Here is a 22,679-nt window from a genome sequence, read left to right on the forward strand (position 1 = left end):
TAAGATCAGTTAAAAAATCAACTGTGGAGTCTGGGGAAGTAGGGAGAAGGAAAGATGATGGTTGTGTGACAGTGTGGGTGATAGAACTCCAGAACCTTCCCTTGAGGAAACTGGGAGAAAACTCCATTCATGCTATAAGAGTGAGAGTAAATGGAGGAAAATCTGGTTCTAATTATTTTCCCTTCTGGCATTTATCCCATACAAGTGTAATGCTCATTGGAGAGATGACCTAAAACACAACGGACTGCTTTACCTGATAGACAACATCTCAAGGGTAGAGCTGTTCAAAATATTAAATGAAACATTCATGAAAATGTTTGCAACATTTTGACAAAAAATGTTCAATTTCTATTTTTATGTTTTGAACAGCTCTAATTACACCTCTACCCCACTATAACACAAATTCTGGATATCACGCGGTAAAGCAGTGCTCGGGGGGGGCGGGGCTGCGCATTCCGGCGGATCAAAGCAAGTTCGATATAACGTGGTTTCACCTATAACACGGTAAGATTTTTTTGGCTCCCGAGGACAGTGTTATATCGAGGTAGAGGTAGACATGTAAAGCTTTAACCAAGCAAAGAGTGCAATTTACTGTCCTGGATAAGCTGATGATACTTGGTATAACTTTTGCATCATAATATTATTTACTTCCTGGTCCTGGCCCCATTGCAAAATCCTAGATGTGCTCAAAAGTTGTATTGTCAACTTTTATAAACAACCTGTTTTCAGGAGGAAGTTAATAGGTACATATATCAAGCCTGATGACACCACTTGTGTTATGTGATGTAGAAAAGAATATCTCTTTTTTAGAATTCTCCTCAAATAGGTGTGGTGTTTGTATCCAGACAAGACAAGTGGGACACTGTAAAATCATTCCAGAACAAAGGACACTCATAAATCTCTATCACCTGTTCATTTCTTATGGGAACAAATTTATTCCTCTTCCATTTGTCATGATAATCTCAAACCTATCATAAATCTAAATCTAATGATATTCTCTGTTCTCACATTGTATTATTTGGTGTTGTAATTACGATGGAATGATTGCTTTTTACTGATGCCTTATACCAAACTAATGTAATAGAAAATATACCAAAATTATTCTGTAAACACATAATAAACACTAGGTATGCTTTAGTACAATAATACAGAACCCTGTGAATTTCTCTTAAAGATCCAGATGTTCTTATTGCTTAATTTGCACGGCATTTTATATTTAATTGCTTGTTTCAAGAAGGATATAAAACTACTGCTCTCTCCTTCTCGCATAACTTTTTAATGCAATACGTAGCAGAAATACCTACTGTGATGGGTTGGATCACAGAAACCCTCTTGGGAGCTGCCACCCGATGTGCCAAGACTACTTTTGCCCCTGCCTTCCCTGCCAGCTCAGGACCCCAATACCCTGTCTTGCTGAGCCAGACACTGCCGTCTGCTCCAACAAAGACCCAGGATCGGAATTACTTGCCCCAAAGCTGCAGGTTTACCTGAAAGCAACTAACAGAAGTGTTCCTGTCTTTAACGCTCAGATGCCCAACTCCCAATGGGGTCTAAACCCAAATAAATCCGTTTTACCCTGTATAAAGCTTAGGTCTCCCACGGGCTTAAATAGACTTTCTTTTTGTGGGTGGAGACCCCCTCCCCTCTCCTGTGCAAAGTCCAACTCCAAGATGGAGTTTTGGAGTCACCTGGGCAAGTCACATGGCCATGCATGACTGAGTTCCTTACCAGCCAAGCCACATTCCTGGGAAAGCCTAGATGTGTATTGGTGTCTCCAAATTCATTAGGACAGCTCAGTGGTTTGAGCATTGGCCTGCTAAACCCAGGGTTGTGAGCTCAATCCTTGAGGGGGCCACTTAAGGATCTGGGGCATAATCAGTACTTGGTCCTGCTAGTGAAGGCAGGGGCTGGACTCTATGACCTTTTAAGGTCCCTTCCAGTTCTAGGAGATAGGATATCTCCATTAATTTATTGTTGGCTTAAATGTTTCCGGATTGGGCACTTACTAAGAATAGTCTTTTCTCAGGGAGCTGACCAACTGCTTCACTACAGCCTACTTAGAATCAAACAACTCATAACTTCGAATACAAAAATGATACATGCATGCAACTAGGATTAATACATTCAGTAGATCATAACCTTTACGGAGATATGTTACCTGGCATATGTAGCATAAAACACATTCGAAGCATATTTCCATAAAGCCTTATGGGAGGTACCATCACACCTACCTCAGGGTTTCATTGTTTACATTAGTATGTTCCATGGGGAAGTGGTAGATTTTCTCTCCGATACCCAGCTATGTCTCGCATAGTATCCAAACAGGAGGAAGAATAGCCTTCTGGCTAATGCACAAGATACCGAGTCCAGTCATGTCTGTTTTTTTTTTTCTGGGCCTGCCACAAAAGTATTGTGTTATTTTGGTGTGGGCCCTATATAAATTCCCAGTGGGCATAACTGGAATGTTTCCTTTGACTTCAATGGAAGATGAATTGGCCTTATCTTGCAGTCCTTTACTCACCAAAGTCATCACTAGTGCCATATGTAGTAATGCTACGTAGCCACATGCTTTCCCTTTGTATTTATTTCATTCTGGTGTGATTTCTCCAAATTTCCTCAGAATCTGTACAGCACAGCTGTAGTCAGGCAGCTATAAAATATACATATAGAATAAATGGAAGTCACCAATTAAGGCCAAGAAGGATTATGATAATCTACTTTGTTATGCAGGAAGTAAAAGACCATAGAACTTCTCCCCACCCCCAGCTATTCCAGCACAGAGCTCTGAACTTGACATTGCGTATATTTAGAAAGAAATCCTAGCCTGATTTTAGAGACCTCAAGAGGTGTGGAAGAGTCTCTGGTGAAATCCTGCCTCCACTGAAATCTAGGGCTAGGGTGACCAGATGTCCCATTTTTAAAGGGACAGTCCCATATATAGGCGCCTATTACCCCCCATCTCCTGTCCCATTTTTCCCCCACAGTTGCTATCTGGTAACCCTATCTATGGCAAAACTTTAGTTGATTTCAAGGGGAGCAGATTTTCACCATCCATCTCTTACTCAGCTCTTCTAATCAATCAACAGTTTCCCAGGAGTTCAAAAACTAGCTTGGTCATGTTTACATGAGCTGCAATCATGCGCACAAGCTGGAGGTCATCTTCCGCTACTATTGCTCCTATCAGAACAAGGTTTTGTTCAAATCTCACTGCTACTGCAATATATCAATAATTCAAACCTCCTCCGCACCCTAGCTTTCCATTTAGATATGCACACTTCCCACGCCAGTGAAGAAAAGGAAATGAACCACTCTCACCAGGAGTACTGACAAGCAAATATCACCAGCACATTATGATTACTATGTCTGCTTCTCCAGCTCTGATATTTTGGTAGGTTGTTCTGTTAAATTCCATTCATGGTGTTAATTTCATAGTTTGCCTTTAAAACTAGTTTAAAGGTGAATGAGAGGACAATGAGGCTGAAGCCAAGAATTTTGGGATGTCTTCTTCCCTAAGTCAAGTGCATTCTCAGCCAGATGTTCTGCGATTACAAATTGGCCAGCCAGGAAGCATGGAACGCTCTCAAACTGGCTAACTTATATAGCACAAAAAAGCCATTTATCCAGTGGTGCTCCTAGAAGGAACAGAAAATAGTAAAATGCATTCCTTTTTAGCACCGTGCTAAGCCTAAGTTCACTGCATAAATCCATGTAAATCAGTGTAGTAATGGTAAGACCAGGGCAAAATGTTATGCTAGCTTGCAGCCATAAATGTTTCAACAGAACTTTAAATAGAAACCATTTCAAGGGATGGCTGATATAACTGGATGTGAAGATGGTTTTACGAGTTGGGCTCTTCTGATTTATGCTTTTTAAAAGCCATTGTTCTCCAGCTACAGAAAATTTTTGCAAAGGACACATACAGCTAGATTTATGCCCGCTTCAAGTCTGGACATATCCCCATTGTGTAAGGTTCTAATTACCGGTAATTAAAAGTAGGTGCAAAACTAGTATAAGACCAAGGAGACCACTTGTATCCTTCCTGTGAATCTGTGCAAGTTGGCACCCAGTGCTACAGGTGAAATTCATACCTGTAACTCTCTGTACAGCAGCATTAGTGAATATCTCCACTCCAGTCATGGGATGTAAACATAACAGAGCAAGTTTTGGGTCCCAGAACACTGAAGCCCCAGTAGCACAGGCAAGCCCCACAAGTAATTACCCAGGATTCCAGGCAAACTTGTACAACCCGTACTGATGCATGCGCTGCTGCAGCTAGACGGCTCTGGTCTCTGAACTAGCTGGATTAAAGCTAACTAGGAAGTGTTTACAAGAACTGCCTGATTTCAGTATAGCCATATCTTCAGTCCATTAGCCGAACATCTGCTCCCCTTGTTATTTCCGATCATTTTCACCAAAACTACATAAGGGGCTTATGTATGAAATGAACTCAGCACACAATAGAAATGACTAAGTCTTAACCCCAAAGGGGAGCATGCAAGACCAACAACAGGTGAATAAGCAAAATGCAGCAACTTCAGCCTGTGTGTTTGGGGAACAAACAAATGCAGCTCCCATGTCAGGAATTGGCTCCCCTTGGTTTAAGTCCAAATCCACATCAAAACCTGATTCAGAATGAGGTTAGTTATCAATTCTGAAAAGTAACTTCAGACTCTGGCCCTGATTTTCAGAGATGAAGAGCTCCTATTGTAGACAATGGAAGGTGCTCAGTGTTAGAGCTGGTCAGGAATTTTCTGACAAAGGGTTCTTGGCAGAAAATACAGGTTCATCAAAACTGAAATGGCTCATGGGAAAGGGTCAGTTTCAATTAAGCTCCTGATTTTAAGAAAAAAAATTCAAAATGTCACATTTTGACATTTTCAAAACTACAACTTTCATTTTTTGTTTCAAAATTACTTTGCTTTAAAGCTTTAGTGAATTTATATTTTTGAAACAAAACATTTTGATTGACTTGATTTTGAATTTTTTTGGATTATTGGTTCAAGAAAACTTTTGAGATATTGACTTTTCGGCCTGATTCGAGAGGGAACATTTTTTGAAAACTCAAGCTCTCTCAGTACAGCTTCGCAGAAAGCACACTAGTAATGCTGCATACTGATCTATTTAATGGCAAGTTAGATCCCAAAAAGACTGGTGGGGTATTCACAGCTGTTTCTAGCTTTGTAGTTGTTCTACCTTCTTATTACATTGAGTCAACTTGTGTAGGAAGAAATGAGCGTTCATATAAGTTTGCACAATTGCAACACTATCAGAGAGAGCCATGTTAAACACAACACCTACTGCATGCCTTATGAAACCATTACAATTAACTATAGACAGCTAGAATAAGAATTCAATGAACTTCCAAATGTTCTCACAGCCCCTTCAAGAGAAAATATAATTAAACCATGCAATAATTTACAATTAAGCACAAGAAAATCAAATATGCAGCTACAATACTAAACGTGAGTTGTTAAATTCTTCAACATAAAATTCTTTTTCTCTTAATTAATAATCTCAGTTTGTTATATATTAAAGTTGAACAAGTGATGGTAGGACATACAGTTTCTCTTTAAAAGGAGCAATTTTGAGCACTGAATCATCAAATTCTCTTGAGTACAACTTTTCACAAACCTTAACTTGTTTTTCCCCCTTCTTGTTACCATAACTATCAGTATTAAAAGAAAGGCAACCTCCCCCCATGTGTGGTATATTTCTCCAGTCTGCTATTGACAACTCATTAACATACAGGTTATACAACATCCTTTGCCACCCTTTGATACTCCCATTCTGAGCCATGCTCATACTTCTCATTTATGAAGTTAATTTACTGAGGTTAAATGATACCGTATATTTTACTGCATTTTCTCACTGCAAACACAAGACGTGTCAGGCCTCCCAGGGAAGAGAGGAACTCTCTCTCTCACATATGCTGTAAACGAAGGGGATTGCATTGGCATCCCTGCTGATTGCTGGCTTGTGGAAAGAACTCCAATCAGTGGTTAGCCATAACAGCATCCCAGCCGTTTTGGAAACGGCTTATCTAAATAGAGATGTACAGAAGGCAGTTTTCTCCCTAATACTGATGCATTTTCAATTTATGCAATACAAAGTGCATTGGTCTGCAGTGTCCCCTGCTACCGATGATTAATAGCCCATACACTGCAAGGGTCTACAAAGAAAAGTGCCAAGGGAAGCAGATGCAGCGGGTTTTATATTATCATGACTGCAACAAACTCATTCAGTGGTGTCAGCTATGACTGCGGGATTCTGATTATGAAATATGATGCGTGTTGAATTTAATGGCTTTCTCTGCCCTTCTGGTGAGTTCACTGCTTTCCAATGTCATTTTGTGTTCTCATCTGAGTGGTAATAAAAGGAATATCATTGACTGTGCTAGCTCTGTAACCACTGTGTGTTTTACAATAAATTGTGTTTCAGGACCTTTCTACCCAGGAGAGCGTACAGGGCCAGAACGCAATATTCCCCAGCTTTGCTATGTGAGTGCTTTCTGCGAGAAGGTAGGAAATTATGCAAGGCTGCCCTTCTGAGGCATTCCTTATGTGAGCAGGACAGTCATTTTTTTTCTAATGGTTAGGTAGTAAAAGGTCAGTTTGGATTGCAAATAATAAAAAATAAAAGATAAACAGCAGCTACACAGCAGGAATTATTACATTGTGATGACAAGGGGATAAAAACTGATCAAAATAAAACTTCTAATAAGCAGCTTAGACATCTGGAACTGCACGACTCGGTAGAAAGTTGGAGGGGATGGAATTCTGACATTTTGGTTCTATACTGGCACTGTAGGTGAGATAATTAACATGTCAGGGCCAACAAGTAGTTTTAAAAGGGGGTCCGGACCATAGAGCTGAGGCCTTACCTACATTTTGAAAGGTTTAGCTATAGCAGCAAACCCTTCTAGTGTAAACCCAGCTTAAACCAGCAAAAAAGTACTGAGTGAAATAAGCTATCCCAGAAAAAGTACTTTTATGCCCATGTAATTGTCTACCCTAGGGTTTTGGCCAGTATAAAAATATCCTAATAAAAATCACAGACATTACTACACTGGCAAAAGTTTTTGTAGCGTAGACCTAGTCTAACCTACTGAGATGAGAACAGATAGAAAAAAAGGCCTCTAACGGGGTTGCGTGTTTGAGTGGATTCTGATATTTTCACTCTCACTGGTCCAATCTGAAGCACTTCCAATTAATTCCAATTGGATTACAGTGGAAATTCTAGAAGGCTCAGCCATGCAGAGGACTGGGCACCTTATTACTGAACGGGGTAGTGCTGACAAGGATGAATAGACAGCAAACCCCTTGAGTACCTCGGATAAAAGGCAATGCAGAAGTGCAAAGTGTCATAACACACTTATAAGAACTTCCCACTTCTGTCTATGCTGCAAGCTGTGGCCGCTTGGAACTTCATGACACCAGAGGGTTAGAACTCGGATTCTCTTGCTCCAAATTCACATCCACTGCTACTTGGGCTGCTTCCTCGTGAAACTTAATGGATATTGTATTTACCTGTATAACTTTGGCCCATCTTAGTCTTAGTTAAAAGGCCTTTTTACAAAGAATCTAGAAATTGACTTGCCTCTTTCAGGATAATACAGGAAATTTTTCCTTTCTCTCTAGTTGGAATGCCACTGCTATTCTCTATCATATTGTATGTATGAATACTTAAAAAGCTTAGCCTAAAGGACAAATGAGAATTTTCTTTTGTCCTTTCAGACTACACTTCATATATTTTCACATGAAAATGTATTTTAACAAGATTTAAAACCATTATATGTTTTATCAAGGCCTTTCCCTCGAGGGGGAATGGAAGCACATTAACATTTAACATGGTGGCTCTGCCTCTTCCCCCGCTTCCTCCATCCCTTCATTGTTTACTGAAAAACTTGCACTGTTGAAAGGTAAAAACATCAGCCAGAAATCTCTGATCTGCCACAAACCGAAGTTATGAATTGGGGAAATAAAAGCAGGGCATTGTGGACCCCTTTGGATTTTGCCTTCCGAATTGTGGGAGAGGCGGAAGAAAAAGTTCTAAGAACAAAGCGATGAGTTTGAATATGGGATTGTGCTGCCTCCTTTTAAGCCTGCTGACCTGCTCTTGTGATCCTCTCAGTATGCAGGAGCAAGGAAGGATCTCTTGAAGGTCTGACTGCAAACAGCCCAGAAATGAAGGCAACAAACCAGTTCTGAGGCGCAAAGCACCGTTGCCACTAACTTCTGAAAATCAGCAAAAGGAGCGGAGGTTATTTGGAGCCCATAAAGAAGCAGCTAGCAATGATGGGCCATCCCTGAGTATTCTGCTATAAAAAATGGTCTTTTTTATGAATGCTGAGGCTGGCTTAGGGCTGAGAAGAACCATTTCAAGGGGACGTGAAATGCCAAGTGCTACCTTGAATGCACAGTGAAAATGAGAGATGGCAAAGCCAAGACATTAGTGACAAGGGGGTAAATAAAAAGCCTCAGTGTTAGCAAAGGCAGATGCAAGTTTTTCTGGCTGCTAGGGTTCCTAACCAGAATTAAAAATCAACGCTTGTAACATTCCTGTCTTGGGTGAGGTTTCAGCATCCCTTACTCGTATCCCAGCATACAAGTGGTGGGTGAGAACCCAAGACGAAGTCCTGTCAATGCAACTGGAAGTGGGTGGGAGTTGGGGATGCTCTACTTTTTTGTATGTCTGTTTCAAGGAAAGTTCAAAGCTGTGACTCTGGCCCTGGTCCAGGAAAGATGAAGCAGCTGCTTATGGTCCATTGACTTAAATGGGATTGACGCACATGCTTAGCTGTAGGACTGTGAGTAATCCCATCCCTGTTCAGCAAAGGAAACAAGCATTTGCTTGCATGCTTTTCTGAACTGAGGTCTCTATTCTGACCCTTGAACCCAGACTTCATTACCAATCATGTTCAGCATTTTCCACAGCAAGTTATGACTACCTTGGAATGGACAACCTGGGAGTTCCCCATGCTATTATACATCATTTCTTAAACCTTTCACTTGTCATATGATAAATCAACATTTGTAATGATCTCATTCATTTCCAGGGATCCTGCAGTTTCAAATTAGCTCAACCTCACTCTCTTCAGACTTCCGCACTGGTCATTCACAAAGACTCACTGATTGTCAACAAGTTCTCATCAGGCTGAGTTAAAACCCATCAGCCCTGATGACACCGTCATACCAGCATTCTGATCAATCTTAAATCTAAAATGCTAGATTACTGTTTTTCTACTTGTTTGTTGAGATATTTTTGGCACCTACCATGTCTGTCCAAGGCATGTTTTTTTCTCTCTCTCTTTTAAGGCCTCACTGGAAACTGAAAGGTTATGGTAGGGTAGAAAGGAATTCCATTTACTGTATTGTAGCTCATCAACCTAAAACAGAAAAAAAAATATTTCTTCCTTGGAGTCTGTATTTACCTCAGATGTTAAACTAAAATTGAAAACCTCATTTAGTAAGACATGTTTATTCTTTAAGCAGTATTCAGAAAGTGCTCTCAATTCATAATATTATGGACATAATACTACTAAACATTTACACAGCATTTTCACTGGTAGATGCTTTAGAAAGGTGAATAAGCAGTAGTTACAGCTGAGGGTCAGAGGGGAGTTAGAGCCGGGAATAGAACCCATGTCCTTTCCTTCCATCCCATTTCAACTCTGTGGTGACATGGCGCTGTTATAACAGCACAGATGCGTCCAATCTGGCTGGCTGAACTATATTAAAGAGCAGTTTTAACTAAAATGATGATCAAACACACTTCTAAAAATGGTTAAAGGGCCAGCCTAGATAGCTCATAACCAGAGCATGGCGGGGAGGGGAGAAAGATTAATGTACTTGGAGTTTTCCCTTAGTATGCATGAAAGCCAGCACAAAGGCACTAATAATCTCTTCAAGCAGAGTATATTTTCCCTTGGGGATAATAGCTCAAGGATAGAAAGAGAATTTTGATATTATATAGGGACATTATCTCTTTTATATGAAAACTAACAATTTCAGCTCTTTCATGCAGGACTAACTACCTTAATCTTACCTGTGTGCTTGCACCTGTGTGAGGACAATTTAGAAGTGCCAGCAAAATACACTGCAAGGATTCTATCTTAAGTCTCCCAGTTTGCACTTAATTTGCTTTATCACATAGGGAAAGGAATTAAAGGCCTTCTCCACAGTTTAGGCAGCTTGCCAATACCTATTTTATAGCAATAAAATATGTACAAATTAAGGAATCTCATGTGGAAAATTCATTCAGCAGCCTCAAAAGCCAAATGAATGGTAATTACTTTGAACACAATGTGGTGGCAATCAAGCAAGATTGGATCATGCTTTTAAATGTATGTCTAAATTTTTAAGAACTAAGATAATTATGAATTATGAAAATAACTCAGACAATGCAACAGCAAAGCTGCTGCCTGTGAAACAAGAGGCACATTCTTCGAGGATAGAGAGGGAGTCATTTCAGCACCTGCATGGGAATAATCAGACATAGTTACTGAGTGCTGGACTGATCCTTTTTGTTTCTTCTAGCTATCATTTGACACTTGAGGGTGACTTGAAGTGTCAAAAACAGGGAAGCCTTTATATAATATTTACAAATAAGAGCCTATCCTAGCTACAAGAAGCACTGGTAATTCTTTTCAGTTCTTATTCACATGTGCCAATGTAAAATTAATGGATCACAAGCTAAATATGAGTCAACTGTAAAATGGTTGCAAAACAAAAAAAAGCAGCAAACATCGTTCTGGGATGGATTACCAGGGGTGTTGTAAGCAAGACATGAGAAGTAATTCTTCCACTCTACTCTGCGCTGATTAGGCCTCCACTGGAGTATTGTGTCCAGGGCTGGGTGCCACATTTCAGGAAAAATGTAGACAAATTAGAGAGTCCAGAGAACAACAACAAAAATGATTAAAGGTCTAGAAAACATGACCTATGAGGGAAGATTTAAAAAATTGGGATTGTTTAGTCTGGAGAAGAGAAGCCTGAGAGGGGACATAAGTTTTCAAGTACATAAAAGGCGGTTACAAGGAGGAGGGAGAAAAATTGTTCTCATTAACCTCTGAGGATAGGACAAGAAGCAATGGGCTTAAATTGCAGCAAGGGCAATTGAGGTTGGACATTAGGAAAAACTTTCTAACAGTCAGCTCTGGAATAAATGGCCTAGAAAGGTTGTGGAATCTCCATCATTGGAGGTTTTTAAGAGCAGGTTAGACAAACACCTGTCAGGGATGGCCTAGTCCTAGTCCTGCCATGAGTGCAGGGGAATGGACTTGATGACCTCTCGAGGTTCCTTCCAGTCCTATGATTCTATACCATCTTAGTCCTCTGTTGCTTTTATTGAAACTAAGCTAAATACTCATCTATCCACACATCACTGAGTGAAAACATACAAATGGGTTCATTTTTCAAGGGTAAAGCTTGAACAGCTTTGAAGCAATATAAACTTTTACTCTTCATACGATGGGCAAATATTACTATATTTGCTCTTTTCTTGTATTATCCCTGGAAAACCTTGTGTTCCAGGAGTCAAGGCAGCAGAATAGAATTGGGTTCACATCAGATCATGTAGAATTAACAAATGAAACTCTAGTGATGTGGAAAAGGCATGTAATTATCTGCACAACACCTCTGTGAGGTATGGAAGGGCTATTACCCCTATTTTACAGATGAGGAACTGAGAGACTTAGTGGGAATGTACTGTTGAAATTCTCTCAGAGGAAAGTCTGAGGTTTCAGCATTTCCACTTACCAGGCCCGGCTGGAATGTGGGAATGAAGTGAGATCATGGAAGAGTGAATGTAAAGTGTATTTGTTAGGGGAAGTTAACCATGTTTGGCTCAGATTTTAAGATGAAGCTCCCAGGAGTCTGGTGGGTTAATTTTATCGCAGTAAGTTCAAGCATCCGTAAATGAGACCTGGATCTCTCTCTCTCTTTGATCACCAAGTAGGAGCTTTCTTGATATACATACATTGCACAGTACATTCACCACTGTGGGCCAGATACATCCCTGGTGTAACTTCACTAGGTCAGTCAAGTTCTACTAGGGATGATTTTTGTCTCTCAAACGCCATGTACTTCCTCAAGAGCAGAACTCTTGACCAGCTAAAGCCCACGTGTTGCACTGAGAATATATCTTTTAGTATTAAATAAAATACCTTGATAAAACTTGGATTTGAAAAAGCCAAACCTGAATAAATAACCAATTTTTTTAATCCAATATTCTAACTTTTCAACACATCTGTGATAAATTAAAATAATTAACTGTAGTATTAAACAGGTACTTCTGTCCCTAACAGAAGTGTCGTGGGAATCAGTTAATATACATGTGAATGCTTTGAGATCTGTCAGAAGGATTTTTATATATAAAATATATATAGGCAACCATACAGAGAGATCGCAATCACAGATTCCCTGTTGGACTACAGAGATGCACAGCAGGCTAGGACAACTAGAGCAGTATGCAATACTGTACATTAAATTTAATAGAGCATGAGACTTGAGTCCTGTTTTGCTATTAATTACTGTATAGGTTTTTAACTACTAGGAAAAGGCTTTCTGGCCAAAAGTTCCCTCCTGTTTTATGCTGGACAATACATGAGGGAGGACAACTAAGCTTCTAAGGATGGACATTCAGAAAAGCCAACACTGCTTGAGAATTGTCTATAGTGGCAAGTGAAAGACAAAACTTTTGTCATTCAGAGGTGTTTAAAAGAAACACCATCACCCTCGAAAAACAAAAATTATACCGACGAAAAGCACCGATGTGAACAGTGCTGTCAGCAGGAGCGCTCTCCTGCCGACAAAGCTACCGCCGCTCTTTGGGGGTGAAAGTTATTTTGTCAGCGGGAGAACTCTCTCCCGCCGACAAACAGCGGCTACACTGCGCACCTTTTAGCAGCACAGCTGTAGTGGCACAACCGTGACACTAAAAGCTGCGTAGTGTATACATAGCCTAAGTTATCACTGGCCTAAAAAGTATGTGTGTCTAAGTTATCTGGGACATTATTCTGATGTTGCATCTCCCATCAAAGTCTCCCTGGGGCCAAGGATTCGTTTACACTAGAAGAGTTTTGCTGGTATAGCTATACTATTGTGCATGCTGTTTACACTGCAAGCGTTCTTTTGTCAATATAGCTGATACAGGTTCCCCAAAAGAAATACAGTATACCAGCAAGGGACTTTCTTTTGCCACTATAATTGCATCTAGACTAGGGCTTTTGCTGATAACAAAAAAAGAGTGATCTCCCCCGTAAGAGACATTCTATTGGCCAACGTTGCTAGCCCAGACCTGGCCTGTGTTCCCTCTACAGTCCTTTTAGATCTTGTCTACACTAGACTTTTTTTCTTGCTCAAATTTCCCTCTGGTAAAAGGAACATAGAGAGCTTTAGAGGAGGAAGGCCTCCAGTATCCTAATTGTCTCATCTAGATCTGTATGTTCTAAAAGGGATTGACACTTCTATGGCTACCAAGAGAATCCAGATTTATCATCATCAATTATGATAAAAATATTGGAAAGGATATTAAACCTTGTGTTTCAGGCCTTAAGACAATCTCTATTATAGCCCAGGATGAGACCTAACGTGTGGGGTAGACTGTCCCACACTTGCCTATTGTGAGATCCTTGCATTAATGTTTTGGAGCAAATGTCACTGGCCCCTGTCAGAGACAGGATGCTGGACTAGATGAACCTCAGGGTCTGATCCAGTCAGGCAATTCCAATGTTCCTGTCCCATAATGGATAACACCCATAATTTGGAGGGAGCAGAGATAAAAACTGAAATGTTAGGGTTCGGGTAAGAAGGGCATTGAGCTAGTATTGTGTTGTAATTTTTAATTATTTATGGCATTCAGTGCTAACTGTAAAATATATCTTGCTGCAGGGGGTGAGTGGGGAAGGAGATGTACTCCTGCTTAAGCACCAGGTTAGTACTCAAAAGTTGGGTTCAGTTCTTCGCTGTGTCATTTTTTTTGTGCATGACCATGGGCAAGTCACTTAACCTCTTTGTACCTCAGTTTATCTTCTGTAAAATACTGCCTCTCTCCCACCCTTTGTCTGCCTTGTCTATTTAGGCTGTAAACTCTGTGGGGCAGGGACTGTCTTACTATGTATATGTACAACACCCAGCTCCATGGGATTCACTCTGCTGGAATACAACTAATAAAAATGTGTGTGTGTGTGTGTACGTGTATACACACACATACTTTGTAAAGTGCACCCTGATTAGAAATGCCTGTTTTACATAGGAATTGCCAGACTGAATCCTTGATCCTTCTAGTCCAATGTTCTGTGTCTGACAGTGGTCAGCACCAGATGTTTCAGGGGAAGGTGTCAGAAGCACTGCTGGTTATTCTCTTAGCTTCCTACCACTTAGAAATATTTGAATAATTTAATGGAACAATACAATTGCTAAACTTACACTCTTGTCAAGAATGAAGTATACAATTATATAATGAAATCCCAATTATTTCTGAAGGGAGCTTTAACACAGGTACCAGCATGGTAAGGTCCAAGCTCTGACACCAATTAAGAGAAGATAACAGCTTGTGCACTCATGGATTTTGAAAAGTACCCATTATCTATCCTCATAAAAGAGCTGAACATATCTTGGCTTGCTGTGCCATTAAACTGTCCTTCATACACACTACCACTCTTTTTTAATATAAAACAAAGAGATTAAAATAAATGCACTGAAATAGAGCATCTCACATATGCCCTTTCTGTCTGTGGAATGGGTTGAACATCTCTCCAGAGCTCCCCTGGGCTAGCTTGCCAGCCTAACACAGTAGTGCCTACCAACAGAAGTGATGAATAGAGATAGGGTGACCAGACAGCAAGTATGAAAAAAAAAATTATGGGGGGGTAATAGGAGCCTATATAAGAAAAAGACCCCAAAATTGGGACTGTCCCTATTAAATCAGGACATCTGGTCACGCTAAATAGAGTCAATCATTACCATATGATGGGACATTTACTATATCTGTTGTCTCAAAGGCTGAGGTAATTTTGAGACTGATAGGTTAGAATACAAGCCCACTTCTTGTGCTTTAAGTGTCTCTTGTCTAGTCTGATAACCAGAGATGGATTTTCAGCAGCTGGGGATGACTTTGACTGACACCTGTCTGACTTACATTCACAAATTTAGCCCATAGATTACTGAAAGGATTTATTTGGTGGGTGAAGTGGCCTCTCAGAACTATACAGCAGGGGGAGTGACAGTCTTGCTGCATGCAACTTGCTGTAGTTTTTGCCAGAGTTCTTTACAACTGGTTGGATTTTTTTCATTCAAAAGCTTTTTTATTTGAAGCTTTTTTTCCTACACAAGTGGGTCTTTTTGCTCACAATCGCTAATTTGCACAACGTTTTGTTTTTGAAATTTTCTGGTCTTTTTTACTGAAAGCAAAAATTGCAAATTTCAAAATGTGTTGAATTTTTTTCACTGAGTGGTAAAAAGGCAGGGGGGGATTCCAATTTTTTTTAAAAAGAATGAAAAAATGTTCCGTTTCAACCCCTGCACAAAAGAAAACTTCTACGTGTGAAAATGTTGTGAAACATTTTGATTTGTTATATCTGCACTTCTCCTTTATCCTCTAGCATCCCAGTTTAAGGATGTATTTCCTCATAGATGTGTCCTATGTCATCTCCTCTCAAAAAATAATCTACCCTTGAAATCCTCATTTCCATACAGTAATGAAAATGAAACAATTTCTTTTGGAAGGAAGCTTTGATTCTATATCATGGGAACTATTAAATTCCCAAGAGTCACTCCCTTTTTTGTTCAACCACATCTACTTGAATTTTTATACACACAGCTACAGCAAATGCAACATGATGTCTCCATGTTTAAAAATTCCCATTACATAAGCATTTATCTCTGAACTGTAGTTTCTGAAGCGCCAAGTGCTCTGTTAAGTAAAGTAAAGACAAGCATCACGTTGAAGACAATATCTTTAAAAGACTACAAAATGCCTCTTCATAGTATATTAAAAGTGGCAGACAATGCCTTGACTAAGGGAGGAAAAGCCAAGGAGCTTGCAAGGGTAATTCATGTTTCACTGCTAATAGATGACAAGGCTCCCTGATTTTTTTTTTCTTTTTTAATTTAAACAGCTCTGCATTTCACAGAATAGATACCAAAACTGATTCTGCTACTTCAGGCTAAATGTGTGGAAAATGCTGAATGACAGAATCACCTAAGGGTAATAAATCTGCCAAGTGTTTTGTTAAACAGCTATTCAGTTTGAAATGCATCTCAGAGTACTAGAATAACAATAGGCTACTGTACTGTATGGTGCATTAATTATATAGTTGACAAGAAAATTACCCTTCAAATCAACATTAGTAGAAACTTTACTGGATCAGTTTTGCTCTACTGTTAAATATATTGTCATCCAGAGGTTTTACCGGCTTCTCTTCACAATTAAAATTTAACCAGCATGGCCATCAAATGTTTAAGGGTGATTGCTTTGGTGTATCACCAGATACCATTGCCACCTTCCTACATTTTACTATAACAGCTAAATGCTTTGTGAATCTGCCTTTTTTACTAGTTCTGGCTTTCTTCAGTACTGTTTTTCTCATAAACATTAGGAGTTGCTTGAATTTGTTACGTATCTACACCCTAAAATATCTACTCTTGCAGATGCTGATAATCATTCTGCATCAGTGTTTAAAACACTCTCCTCACACAAGTGAAATGACAAGGAATGCCAAGTCTCAGAGGCAACACAAAGATGTTGTTTTTTCTTCCCAAACTAATTTACAATGTCAATTAATGCTGCCAGGCTGCGAACAAAGTGCATGGTTTCGACAGGCAAATTTCTCCATTCACATCTTACATGGCAGCACTTGAAAACCCAAATTTTCAGATGTGCATGAGCCCAGCACTAAATGGGTCTACAAAAGTAAGGGTTGTGCAAAGGTTCGTGTGCATACAAATACCTGACTTTCATGCTTCCAGCTGATGCTGGACGCATGCAAGACAGCTATAACCAAGTGCACCCCCACTTCGTCAATTTCAGGCTATATTCTCAAAACTGTTCTTCCTACTTATAATGTCCATTGGCACCAGTGTGAATGCTGTACATGCAGGTAAACAGAATACCAAAGTTGGTCACAGCCCTGCACGTATGACAGGAGAATTTTGCTGTATAATATATTTATTTAGTATGAGACAACTATATTCAGGGTGTGTGTGTGTGTGTGTGTTTAAAATAAAAGTCTGCATGAAAAAAAGTAGTTCTTAATTTGAATGAGGTCAGTTTCCAAAATGCCAGATTCAGCTTTTTTCCCCCTTTGTTAAAATCCTCCAAAAAGCATGAGCAAATTCCATATAGTGAGTTCCCAGCTCTGACACAGAAAAGCAAATTTAGTATTGACATGAAATTAATGATTGATGTGTGTTCATTTGCGGTATTTCTAGATAGCAAGGAAATACTCCAGAACTGCTAGCTAAATGGCAGAATTTTAGTGCAATGTCACTACTCTGAATACTCAACAATGAATTTCATTGTTTTTTGGCAAATGATTTGACAGGACTAATCTGATTACAAAAGAAAATACATTACACATACAATGTGTAAATTGAATGACTGCTCAGAGATCTCTTAGAACCTCAGCATTGTGCTTCTTATCTGTAAGTTATCAAATCTGATTTTTTTTTACCTCAATGGGCTTTGGATCAGATCATGCCTTTATAGTGCTTTTGTAACACCAACCAACCCCAGTTGTAAGGATTGAACCTAGGACCTCTGAAGTTGAGTGTATGAGCCTCTACTGCATGAGCTAAAAGCCACATGGCTCTTAGCTAAGGCTGTAGCAGCCACGTCAATCTCTAGATAACACAGAAGAGGGACAGAGCGCCACACAGGCAAGGGTTACACTTTGCTGAATTGAGTGTATTTATTAAGGAAGGCTTCCTTAATTCAATCCTTGCTGAAGTTATGGACACTATCATACTACTACTACTAACAATAAAGAGTAAATAACTTCTGGCAGCCAGAGGAATATTCTTAACAGATCTTCACTTGGAGGGCTCAAATTGTGATATAGTTCTTCACTCTGTGATTCGCCATTATAAAAAGATGTAACCGTGGGGGGGGGGAGGGGAGACGACTCTGTTGCCATTCACCAATGGGTCTGCTGTACGAAATTACAAAAATTGCATTTCAATAGAAGATACACACTGGTAACTACAGGCATGAAAGTGACAGCAGACTGTCTTTTAACCCAGTTAGCAAATTGTATTCTATTCTGATATCAGCGCCAAGTGAAATCATAATACACACTGGAACACTTCCTTAATGACAGGTTTCAGAGTAGCAGCCGTGTTAATCTGTATCCGAAGAAGTGGGCTGTAGTCCACGAAAGCTTATGCTCTAATAAATTTGTTAGTCTCTAAGGTGCCACAAGTACTCCTGTACTTCCTTAATGGTAAGTCATAAGCAAAGACTGAGTCTATTCAGTCTCTCCTTCTTCTCTTCTTAACACACCCCCTCTCATGGCCCTGCAATGGCCCAGGTCTTGGTTTAGCTACAGTAATTTGCTGTTTGTTTAGAGGATTGTTCCTACTTTTGGATTTGTTCTTTATTAACTTCTAGAATTGTTTTCTCTTCTGCTTCAAGAAGCTTGAAATATGAATGGGTAAATTGTTTCTTGTGTTCTGTTCGCTGGAGTTAAGTACTCTGTTTTGTTATAACCGGACATCTCTCTCATAATCAGACATTTCATACAATGTTTCATAAAGATTCTACTGAGGGAATTAAACTAAACTAGTGAGACCATCCAACTGTTGACGATGGTGCACTGTGGGTTAAATTTGGGTTTTGAAGACACTGGATGATACACTGCATGATCAATTTTTGCCTATAACAACAAGTTTTATGATTGGAATATATTGTTAACATAAATCATCATAGTTTGCTTCTTTAGGCCCTGATTCAGCAAAGCACTTAAGCACACACTTAGATCCCATTGAAGTCACTGGGTTTTTAAAAATCAGCAAGTGCTTGATTGCTGTGCTTTGAATCAGAACATTAATGTATGTTGTGTAAGGTTGCTTTCTTTGTAGCTTACATTAATTTTAACTTGTATTTACATACAACACAGAGCACTGAGGACAGCAGGAGTTAATCTGTAGCAGAAACAATTCCTTTGTTGGGATGATGGTGGATGCTCAAAGGACATTGGAGGCGTTAAATTGGCAAACTGGCTGGCAACCAGTAATGCAAGTTTGAGCTACAGTGTGGAGGTGCATCATCATTAAACTGTTCAAGTAAATGTGCTTCCTGTTGCATGGGAATTTTTTTTTTAATATCTGTCCATCTGTTCCCCTCTACCCTTACCCCAGTTTAAATCTAAATAGATTTGAGGTGTAGAAATCAGGACCAGCTCTGAAAACAGAAACCTTAGAATAGTGTCTTCAGAACCAAAACTCACTCTGTCAAAGCCCCATATGATTGAAACTAGACTGAAGCATTTCAAATAAATAAATTAAATTAAATAAATTAATGGAGATATCCTATCTCCTAGAACTGGAGGGGACCTTGAAAGGTCATCAAGTCCAGCCCCCTGCCTTCACTAGCAGGACCAAGAACTGATTTTGCCCCAGACCCCCAAGTGGCCATGAGAGGGGGGTGTTAAGAAGGGAATAGACTGAATAGACTCAGTCTTTGCATATGACTTACCATTAGGTGGAGAGAGTCCTGTGGCACCTTTAAGACTAATAGATGTATTGGAGCATAAGCTTTCGTGGGTGAATACCCACTTCATCAGACGCAAGTGGAGGGAATCAATCCAGCACACATCTGGCCAATTGGGGTCCCTGTAAGAGCCCTGAGAGCAATGAATCAGCCAGCCATCAGGCCATAATTGACATTTTGGGCATTAGCCTATCATGCCATCAGGAGTCCTTCCCAGGTGTAGTCCCAGCAGGACTGTCCCTGTTGATTACAATGGGACCTCAGAGACTGGTCCAAAGTAATTTATGGCTCACACGATGGTATTAATAGCATGGAAGTTAAAAGTATCAACTTCTAGACAAGAAAATATTTAACTGGTTTGAAATTAGGAGATACCTATTTTTCAGTCAGTGCAGTTACTTAATGGAAATCTGAAACCATTCCAAGAGAGAGATAATGAAAATATAATAACTATGTATTTTTAAAAAGGAGAAAAATGAAATGATCTATAGAAGGCATGGAGTAGTACACAGACTTTCTGAAAGACATTGGATATTGATCAATTTTTAAAACTGTATTCCTTTGAAGGAAAACACAATAAGAAAATATTTAGCTTATAAATGATTTTCATTGCAGCCACCAAATGTTAATCCTATTGAGAAGTAAATCATTATAATTCTATTAGGCTTTTTATGATACATTCCAGATACAGTTTTCAAGCCAATAGGGAATGAAATGCAAAGTAATAAATCTCATACCTAGAATGGAATATTTTCCAATGAAGCTTTAAAAAAACAAAAACAAAACAGAACAAAAAAGAGAGAATCTCTTCAAAGTCTCCCATGCTGCCAAGATAATACACCAGGAAATGTTTGCATTGTCATATTAAACCTCTCTCCCAAATATTCAGTGTGACAAAAAAATTAATAATAGTTTCTATTTTATTCTTATGGAGCTCGCATGCTGCCCCCATTGAAATCAAATGTGAAACTCAGACGGACTTCAATGACGGCAGGATTGGGCCCTTGTTAAAGCTTGGCCAAGCAATATTATCATATAGAAGGTCTAAATTCACAGTTAATATTATTCACAATGAATAGGCCCACCAGCTCAAGCTCTCTCATACTGAATTCTTCTTGCATCTTATATGGTTAGAGTGTGTTAAAAGATATGTTAGTGCTGCAGCAGTAATTAAGGTTCGGTGAGTTACTATTTCCATTATAAAGCTCACTTTTCAGGGTTTTAATAAGTCTGCAGCTCCAAATCAGATCAGGTTGAAACGTGACATTCAAGTTATCAGTACGGCGATACAGTTTGTGCTCATCTATTTATCAAAATATAGTTTGTAAATCAGCAACGGCTGAGTGGATTTAGAGGTCTAAAAAACATGGGTGCATTTTTTTCAGATGTTCTTTCAGCAGTTTAGAACTTAAACATACTCTCAGGTCCTAATTCAGCTCTACTTTAGGTAAGTCTGGGCAACTCTCAGTGAAGTTAACAGGAGAGCCTCCTGTGTTTTGCTTGGACTAATGTAGCCCCATGTTCTCCTTATTTATTTGCAGAAATTCCTTTAAATGGAATGCGTCCTTCATGGCACTTTGAAGCAAACATGCAAAAATTGCTTAAAGGGGCAAATGCTCACCTGCTAATTCTTAGAATAAGTGGAATCCAGCAGAATGAGTCCTAGCATAGGCAGAGGTTAAGAGTTTGATCCTCCTAGCATTGTCATCAATGCCCTTTAATTTTGTGATATCCTTTTTGAGATGGGAATGACCAGAGCCACGTAGGGCGTAACACTGCTCTATATAATAGCATTATGATATTTTCCATGTTAAACTCAAAGTTAAGGGAGGCAGAATTATATTATAGTCCAAGAAAAGGAGACGACTTACTAGTACTGAAACTGACAGTTCTGCAGCTAAAAGAGGAAGTGCTATATATTCATGCACAAATAACGTATACTGTATGTGTAATTTATACACAAGTCCCTGCATAGCTTTCTCCTCTGTTAAACACTGAGTATTCCAATAAAGATTTCAGAGGGCCACCTGCATGCAGGAGTCCGATTATAAATGACTAGCCAACCATCTTGATTTATCATATCAACTACAGCTGTCTTGATCTTAGCCTCACAGCCATTCTTTATTCTTGGGATGGAAATAGGAGTTACCTCCTTCCTGGGGAAGAAAGTGTACAACAAATAATTAAAATGAAACACGTGGGGAGGGGGGAAGTTTCTTCTTTTTTCTCCCAGAAACCATCTGTATAAAATATTTAAAAAAAGAAAGGAAAAAATATATACATCTCTACCCCAATAGAACACTGTCCTCGGGAGCCAAAAAATCTTACTGTGTTATAGGTGAAACTGCGTTATATTGAACTTGCTTTGATCCACCGGAGCGTGCAGCCCCGCCCCCCCAGAGCACTGCTTTACCGCGTTATATCCGAATCCGTGTTATATCGGATCGCGTTCTATCGGGGTAGAGGTGTATATCTATGAGAGAGAGAGAGAGAGGGAGAAATATTCAATATATATATGTGTGTGTGTGTGTGTATACACACACACACACCTCTATTGAAGTCAATAGGTGCCAAATTATGCCCTTAACACTTAAGTCAAAGGTGTGTGAGTCTGTGAATTCAGTGGGATTTAGGTATTTAACACTCTTAGGCTCTTTTGAAAATCCCAGCATTAGCTGAAAGAGCACAGATATGGCCAGATCCTCAGATGGTGAAAGCTGATGTAGCTCTATTGATTTCAATGATGTTATACAGATTTACATCAGCTGGAGGATCTGATGATCTTCACCTTTTTAAGAGCTCAAAGTGGTTTTGCTTCAACGCAGAAGTAGAGTTGAGTAGAACGCCTCTCCTCACAAACGATCAAGATGAATTTCTTCCTCAGTCATGACAGCGATACCCCCAAAACACTGACAGTGATTCACTTCTTTCTCTGTTAGCCCAGGCATTCAGAGAGTCCTATCTTGTTTCAA

General features: G+C 39.5%; 1 long non-coding RNA gene across 4 annotated transcripts in view; it reads left to right on the forward strand.

The window, feature by feature from the left end:
* LOC112058687 (uncharacterized) overlaps positions 1-22,679 on the forward strand; it is a 130,418-nt gene that overhangs the window by 69,829 nt on the left and 37,910 nt on the right. For 2 of the 4 annotated variants that reach the window (XR_010593813.1, XR_002887824.3), the window contains exon 3: positions 6,439-6,518. This is a non-coding gene — a long non-coding RNA (uncharacterized LOC112058687). Of the gene's footprint in view, positions 1-6,438; positions 6,519-8,130; positions 10,696-22,679 lie in introns of those variants that run through there. The other 2 variants (XR_010593811.1, XR_010593812.1) reach the window with 2 other exon arrangements.

This window comes from Chrysemys picta, chromosome 19 (genome assembly GCF_011386835.1).
Source record: "Chrysemys picta bellii isolate R12L10 chromosome 19, ASM1138683v2, whole genome shotgun sequence".
NCBI classification, from domain to species: domain Eukaryota; kingdom Metazoa; phylum Chordata; order Testudines; family Emydidae; genus Chrysemys; species Chrysemys picta.